This window comes from Amblyomma maculatum, chromosome 10 (genome assembly GCF_055883805.1).
Source record: "Amblyomma maculatum isolate TAMU_Amacu chromosome 10, ASM5588380v1, whole genome shotgun sequence".
Classification (NCBI taxonomy): Eukaryota; Metazoa; Arthropoda; class Arachnida; order Ixodida; family Ixodidae; genus Amblyomma; species Amblyomma maculatum.
The window spans coordinates 164,525,155-164,534,329 of record NC_139353.1 but is presented as its reverse complement, the minus strand read 5'-3'; positions in this window follow the sequence as shown (position 1 = coordinate 164,534,329).

Sequence of the window (9,175 nt, the reverse complement as noted above, 5' to 3'; positions counted from 1 at the left end):
CATATTGCAGAAGTCAAGCAACCACCGACATCCATCGGACGGCCAATGGCCATCCGTTTCGGATGTTCCGGATGGCCGATGGACGTCCGCGAACAGCCAGTGGACGTCCGTCGGCCGTCCGATGGGCGTCCAAATGGACATGTTTGTCTGGCCAATGGACGTCCATTTCCGACGTCCGTTCCCAGATCTTTCTCGCATATTCGCATATATGCTGCATGCATGCTCTTTTCGCTCCCACGAGGCAATAAAATAGAAAAGCTGCTTAAAGTACAACAGGCATATTTTATTGTAAAGTGTCTAATTCCTCAATATGACGTAAAACTTGAAGCGCACATCCATCTTCCGTGATGAAGTGGAAGCGACCAGCTTTCTGTAAAAAGAGAAAAAAAGACAGGTTAGTAAACAGTCTGTCTCTCATGCACAGCATAATCCTTGACTCGAGGTTTTCTGGAGGATAATAACAAGAAAATTGAGTATTTCTCATATTGTACCTGCCCTACAGCACTTGTTACAAGCAGTCTCAAATATCAGCGAGGTTCTGCCCTCCTTTCCCTTAGTTCACGCCAGTTATATCGCACCCGCTCTTTCGAATATCACATAGTTTCATCTGCAATGCTTCAAGGATAAAGCTAAATACGCTAAACAGTTCATAAGGCAGTATCATACAGGCCATACCTAAATTAAAATAAGCTGATAACGCGCTTCAATAATTTCAAGCACAGAAAAGGCCACTCGCTATCTGAAATGATTTTTTTTGTAGTGGTGCACAACTTTCAAGCTCGCGAGCTTGGGCGATTATCGCTTATTGCATTGTACAGGAGCAGTTATGCATTTTATCACTGTAATGCACTGCAGCGCAGACTGCGCCCTCGCAACCTGCAACTTGCATTGAAAAATGCAGAACATGCCACTTGCGAAGGCAAGCATATTAAAAAAAAAATATTTGAAGACCGACTGTTTACCCAGCTCCTTGGTAGACGAAAACAGGGAGGTTGGTTATAAGCCTCGCAAGACCTCCAGCAATTTCCTAGTTTGCGTAGAGGAGAGGGAGAGCCAACTCAATCGACATACACTGACGCCACCGCGCCGATTACTCCTGGTTTTCGGTGTAACTAGCTCCTTAATGCTATCGCGTTGAAATGTGTCAGTAGGTTCACTGCGCTGTTACATATTCATACAATTTTCGCTGCGCAGATTTTCACGAAGCTGGATCGCAGTACTCACTTTCAAACGCGGTCGCTTTCGCCGGAGTCGTCCGTCCTGATGTGTTGTCGTCGTGAGCCACTGTTGCTCCAAGGGGGTAATCCTTTCACACTAGGAACTGGCACAACTGTGCAATCATTGTCCTTGCAGCGCACAAAGATGGGTGAAGGCATTCGAGCATAGTTGCGTGCACCCGCACAGAACGAAAAAAAAAAACTGCTGCCGCGAGCCGCGGCGGCAGGACGACAGCCGGCAATGGCGGCACAGAAACACGTGGTACGAAACTACGTCAGAAACATTCATGCGCAGAATTGAATTGGCCCTAATAAGTTAACACTATAATTTTACTGAATATTGTTAATTTCTTTAAATAGGAACCCTTTCTTGTAAGGATAATCAAGCGAAACCTACCATCTCCCTTCCTCCCCTCCAACACACACACACTGCGATGGAATACGCAACCTTCAACCAAACAGCACGGCCGCCGGCCGGCGGGGACTGGCGGGGATTTCAAACAGCAAAAAAAAAACTTTTTGTAAAGACCCACAGTGCAAGGTAATCCGGCGCTTTCGTTCGCCAAGACGTAGTCGTGGACCATCGTGGATGGCGAAGCCGCGCATGTGGTACATGTAGTACATACGTTCAGGCTCAACTAGAGTAACAATTGAAGATCACGACCGTCGCTACCAACGGATACAACGAATTGCGGCATGAAAGCTGAGAAATTAATGACAATCGCCCCATACTGTGTATGTGCCAGAGTTTTTTAGGCCAACCAGCTAATCATTTGGTATATAATACAATTCGCTATCTCAGGAGCCGAATGGAAGTTGCAAACCTAATTGGATTTCCTATTGGAATTTTGAGTACCATTTGGAAAATCCGAATGGAATTTTACACGCAATTAAAACTATTTGGAATGCCCAATTGGTATTTGCAGAACCATTTGGTTAATCCAACTGGACTAATGAATTGGAGAGGTGATGTCCAATATTGGGTCCAGATGTGACCATTTGCAGGTCTCAGTTGGCCCCATTTTTTTTTTACTAGGCAGGACACATCTCGAGCATTGAAGACAAGTGTGAATGTTGAAAGAGAATTTTGTCAGCGAGGAAATATATGTCCTGGAAACATACCCGTCCGTACGTACATCGGACGTACACCTGGTCTCTCATGCGGATATACAAAAACGGACGTAGTCCGTACGTACATCGGACATACACCTCGTCTCTCATGCGGAAATACAAAAACGGATGTAGTCTGTACCTCCGACGGACGTACGAATACGGATGTCCGAAACCGGAGGTTGTACGTATGTCCGACGGACGTACAATTTCGGCAAAGGACGTTCGGCTCTAGCTCGGACGTACAACGGACGTCGGTGGTTGCTTGGGGTAGGATAAAAGTGAGTAAGGACAAAAGAAAAGGGGGGGGGGGTGTTTATGTAAGCGCTTTAGCCCAGGGCTATTTTTTAACTCTGCAAAATACATTAGAAAATTAACGCTCAAAATCCAGTCAGGCTGAGCAAACTGTGGTTATTTTCATCGTGGTAAAAGAAAACAGCTTTTCTTTATGCCCTCTAACTTTCCAAACAAATGTTTGTTGCAATCTATAGTTGTTCCTTTCTGTAAGATAAGAAAGATAAGATAAGATAAGAAAATCTCTTATCTGGCATCTTTGTTTTAATGAATCTGAAAAAGCTATGAAGTTTCGAGCTCTAGACTGGCTGCTTCATTAAGTAGGCATGGCTGAAATCATATTTAAACAATGTGTTGAAACTTTATGGATATATGGAAGCACAGAAAAAGCGGAAATCATGACTCATGTGTCCCTTTGCAACTTATGAGCTGCTCAGTGACGTATGTATTATTGTAGGACAATAATCACGAAGGTTGCAAGACATTCAAAAAATTTATTACACATTTTAAACCAACAAAGAATGGTGACTGCACAAAGAAAATAATAGAATAAAAATATAACAGCACCTGTTCTACAAAATGAAATGAGTGAGAATACGAGCCATTCATTAGAATGAGCAAGTGACACCCGAAGAGCAATGGAGTCAAAACAATAAGCTTAGCCCATTCACGAAGCCGGAGACAACCACGGCTTCATCTTGCGTTATGAGCCTTTGTTTTAGCCATTCTGTGTAGTTGCCTGTAACCCAGTTGTTTGAGCATCAAAAAAAAAAATTAACACAGTTAAATCGAGTAGTACGTCAAAACCTTTTGTGCACAGGTGGCAGTTGATGGAGATGAGGACATCAAGTGCACAGTGCAAGAGTGTGTTGCAGTCTGCACATGGGGGGATCCACTGCAGTTATAGCTACAGCACTTCATACTTGCTTCCCATGAGTAATTCCTGGGTTTGAATCCACTATGTCCCCATTGTTTCTTTTTAGTGTGAAAGCACTACAAGCAGGCACACAAGCATTAGACAATTTGCCTATGCCCTGAACCGCTGGATTAGTGCTAAATACATTCATGCTCACATAAGGCACAATAAAAGACACTAACTTCAAAGCATCCTGCCCATTCGTAGCTGACCATATTTGCCAAACGCCTAGACAGTCAAAGCCTAAGAAGCTGATGCCCACCTGCCCCCTTTGCCCCATTACTGCTGCCATAACACTCAACAAATGGGCGGAAGCCGCTGGCTTGGTAATCGCTGAACAATTGTGTTATGAAGACGAAATCATCTACAATATTCTTACTGATATTGCCACCAACTGATCCTGCCACTCTGTCACTGACACAACAGCTCTAGCCAACTCTGGCACCGACCCTGCCCAGAACATGCAAGTTCCAACTGTCGTCTTTCAGAATCGGCAGGCCTCGCTGCCTCAAGCATTCACAAGAGCAGTGAATGTTATATGACCTTGCTGGACTCCTTGATTGTGACTTTCAATGGCAACAGAAAGCTATTAATGAATAGATGTCAATATGATCATAAGTATACCCAACAGCTTGCCTTTTCAGATCACTTGCCCCCTCTCTCCCGTTTTATATTATCCTTTCAAAACATGATGCTCCAAGCCTTCATTACCATTTCAAAAGCTGATCAGAGTGGAAGCAAGTGCTTCTAGTGCAGTTTGGCAAGCAACTTTTTCTTATAAAGGCAAGATCTTGTCAATATGCCTGAGTAAGCCAGCAGCGAGGAATTCACTTCACCAAAGACAAGATATCTGGAACGTGCCCACTCTCATTAACTCACAAAGATATATTAGTAGCAGATTTAGGAGGAGGAACAACTTTTATTTCATTTATCTCTTTCTTCCCAAGTGGAGCCCTATGTTCAGTGGGAAAAAGAATGGGAAGGGGAAAATAATGGGAAAAAGAAGATCCACAGAGAACACATCCTTCACTACATCAGATTTAAACTGTACCCAAATACTCGCCAAGCAGGCAAAATTGGGAAAGATATATGAAAGGGTAAATGAAGCACAACTATAAATACATACCTCATAGAAGCCACATGACAGGAAAAAAAAACAAGCTTACTTGTAACAATGGCAAAAAACTTAGCAGGGAGAAGTAAAATGTACATATATATATATGTATGTATACAATTGGAAAAAGAATTAGCAAAAATGACAAATGTAAAAGTAAAGGCAATAAAAAACTCAGTAAGCATCCATGACTGGAAAACTTCCAAAATGCATAAAGCTGCACAAGTGGAAACAAGGAGTGAAAGAGGAAACTGACACTTACTAAAGGTAATGCCTATTGCACCAATACTGCAGGCTTCTGGAGCTCAAAAAAAAAAGCCTCAGTGAATAACAGTGCACCACAGAGGAGTTATGAAATGTATCGACACAACTCGTGTAACTATTGTTAAAGCATCTAGCAGAGCTGGTTCAGTCTAAAGGAGTAAGTCAGACCTGCACATCGCAGCACCTCCAGCAAAAAAATAATAATAATAGAAAATAAAAGAAATAATAATAAAAAGAAAGAAGTGGTATGCCCAAGTAACTATTTGCTCGACAAAGAAGCAGGAGCCCTCCTCTCTACAGAGCATGGTAGGGGGTCTGCAGGGGGTCTGACACCTTCCAATTACCTAGCTCAGTCTTCAAACCTCATTGGGGTGCAGGTGATCTCTATCGGAGGTGAGATGGTCAACACCAGGCTATTTAGCTGAGTCAATTTGTTTCTTTTCTACCAAGGGCAGTCATACTCGCTTTCTAGCCACAGTTTGAGTAACTGTCACATGACACCAAAGCAGGCACAATGTTGGTAATCAGGGATGAAACCATCCACCACATCAAAACAAGGTCATGGCAAGGCAAGGTCCCTTGACTCTACTAATAAATAGGCACTTAAGGTGTGCCTTTTCTAGCCACTTCAATATGCTTCACAGCAGTCAGGATCTCAATATTCATATGAAAAGCCCCTGCGATAGTAACACCAGCCACACCCATAAAAATCATTAAATTGTTTATAGTTTCTGACTGCTGAACGAATGGCATCCACTGAATACGCAGCTGCAAATACCCGGAAAGCTTCTGTAGCTCCTTTGCAAAGGGTGTAAAAAGAGCGGTCATGTTTGACTTTGAAAAACCAAAACAAATAGCAGGCATAAGCATTTTCTGCTTTCAGACTGCAAGGTCCAGCTCAAGAATATCACACTGAACTGGCCAGATGTCAAAAGTTAATTTTTAAAACACTAATTCTATCTGTATTCCACAATAGTGAAATATTGTGAGTTGAAAAATCAGCCGACATGCCTGGCATGTTCTATGCCATCCACTACGTCATCACACTTCCTCTGATTCTTTGCGGAAGCAACTTCAAGTTTTGCTGCCCAAGAATTCGTTGAAGCTGCTCTTTCAAAGGAATTACAAGGAAGGAAGAGCAAAAGGCTATGTCAATATCCCATTCACAGTTCTCGCAGTGAATCTCAATCTGAGCTGTACTACCCAAGTACCTGGTACAATCAAGACAATAGAAGTGGTTCTCAGCTTCAGGAATGTGTACACCCAAAGCTTTGAAAAGCAAGTATATTTCAATTTTTGGAGCTTTTCCTGGGTACTAGGTGATATTCAGCAGGTCCAGCGGGTCTGTCATCCCCCTGGTCGCTGACTTTATGGCGCATCACATAGGACATGAGAAGGGCTGCAACTTGTGTCCTCTCATCAGCAACTTGCAAACTACTTTGTTGAGCTCTGCAGTCAGCATCTTAAAATAAATGAGATATTCCACAAATATTATTTGGAGGAAAATGTTAGTTCACATCAAATTTTCCTACAGTCCACTTATACATAAGTGCCAAATAGCAGAGTCTAACTGATACAATGACAGGTGTATTTTACTGACAAACAGTGCGATATGGTTCCTTGCATGATAAATTCCATTTTTTACATTTGTTAGGGTCAGCATAAAAGTGAGCATGTACTGAACATGCAAGCCAGAGAAAGGTTATCTGCCCAAAATGCTTAACATTTGCACTTCATTCAAAGCTTTTGGTGTCAATATGGAATTATACTTTACAATTATATACACATAATAAACTCAATTTTGAACTACAATTAATGTATACTGAAAGTTGCATCCTTCTAATTTATGTTTTATATGGCATTTAAATCTTCAGCATTTCAGAAAAAAAGAAACATGCTCACTTGAAGACCTCAGTCTTCATCAGAACCTGAGCTGTCTGCATCATTTGGCACAGGATAAGGTACTGGCACTTCTTCCTGCTTTGATAAAAAAAAATGTGAGTCCAGAGGAGAAAATCTTGCCTCACTCAATAAGAACTTAGCCCAGCTTTCCTTTCTGAAATTATTGAAGCTTAAAATATTTATATCATGGTAAGCTTCATGAACAGCACTGCACGCCACTTACAACTATTAAATGACAGTAGCATATTAATCAATATTGCATGGCAGTTTCATTAAACCAAGGAGGGGGAGCAGAAAAGTGGACACAACAGATCCAATTCTTTAAAAAAAGAGAGGATGGCCACTACATGCAATTCATTTTTATAATCAGTTTATGAGGCTCGATAAACGTTTAAAGAGACAATAGCTATCCCTGCTAGTTTCCTATTTAACTAAAATTTGTTCAATCACTTTTTAAATCTTCACATAAAGGCTGGTTCACATGCAAGCAATTGAGTGAACTCAGTGGTGAGCGGCATCGACACAGCAAAAAATTTCCAACAGGTTGGAACTGGAGAGCTCGAGCTGCCGTGACAGCTCAAAATAAGTTTTTTAGTTACTCCGGCAGAAATTGCTGGAGTTTTCACTTGCATGTAAAACAGGCTTAAACGCTCATATGGCAATTATAATTTTAAAAGCAGCTGTTATAACTGAAATTGATTGAAACGCCCACCTAAAGCCGTATATGTAAACACTTTGGATGTTAAGGGGTATCAATGGAAGGAAAAGGAGAAATGCTACATGGTGAACGCTGGAAGGCCAGGTTTGCTATATGGCCGCTTGCCAACTGCAAGCCAAAAAGTATTCGTAATTTCAGTATCTGGAGCGATATTCAACCAGGAAGAGCACCTTTTTTTTAGTAGCCTTGGCAGCATTAGAGTTAAAATCAGCAATTCTCGAGAACTAAACATTTAAATAACTAAATGTACATTGGAAAAATGTAAATCTTAAGCGACTACATTGTCATTGGTCAAGCACTCATCTTTTATGTCTTTTATGATAACCTGAGTCTCTTAACATTGTGGCATCCTATGGCAGACACGAGTAATTGTGTGCAGCGGGGGGTAATTATGGCGGGCCCTTGTTGCAGCAAAAACATGAAGATGCACATGGTAGCACTGACTGACCATGATTTTGCTTCTTCCAGAGCCACACATGGCTCCTCCTAATGGTCAAGCTGGATACGTACATAGATCTGATTCTGCTAAACAATATTTAAGTATATATTTAGCAATTTTTTGCTTCCACCTTGCGCAGCTGCTAAATTAGAGGAGAAAAGAGTAATTCAGGCCCCACCAACCTTGATGCATAGAAGGTGGCAAAGCCCTGACTAAACCTTGAAGCATATTTTTGTTTATCCACTTCCCTCCAAAATCACAGTGACACCTCTCTAAGTCACTGAACTGCTTTTTGCATAATTATCGCAGGCATTACTGATCACAGAATCTCACTCTTGGTAGCGCGAGTAACACTCAAGCTGAAAGAAAACTAAAAAACCTTCAGCGTGGTGCATATCAAAGCCACATCCTTGTTTATGCAACAATGTGACCAGGGCTTAAAGTGCTGTTTTGTGATATGGGTCAGGTATTAAAAGGTGGGAAAGAAAAAAATAAAAAGTATCTGAAGAGCCACTGACTTTTCAGTAAATCCATACTATAGGTGTCATTGGCATTAAAATTATGATCTTAAAGTCATCAATAAAGCTTGACAGAAGCAAATTAACAGGCTTTAGTGAGTGACTTTATATTTATTGATGACCAACCTCAGATAGGGTGTCCCCTAAGCATGGTAAACACACTTGATAACACTGTGTATTTTGGAAACTGCAACTTGGTGACATTGGAAACCCTGTCCTCCTACAGGTGCTCTTAATTTTCAGCTTTTGTCAAGCCATTTCCTTGCTTTAGCAGCAACTCAGCCACTAATTCCTGTTTCTTGCCGACAGCCAACTGGCGCTGAGGCTATCAGCGTTCAGAGCGATAAATGGATTTCAAACCTGCACGGTCCTTTCTCCATGAATATGAACATAATCCTACGCTTTCATACATAGTCATCTTAATTACTGCATTACGACTTGGGATTTCACATATCCTTCACACGTGACATCACACCACTACAACACGTACAATACCAAGCTTTACGTATATTTACATTCAGCCCATACCGTGCCAATATTCCCAAGCTTTTTCAGCAACTTAACATTCTTCCCATCTCTGCCTTACTCACGTATAGCTTAGGCACTTTCACATATTGTTTTGTTAGTGCCAACAATCTTCTCTAGTTTATATATCGTCAAGATCTTACTGACCCCAATACCAC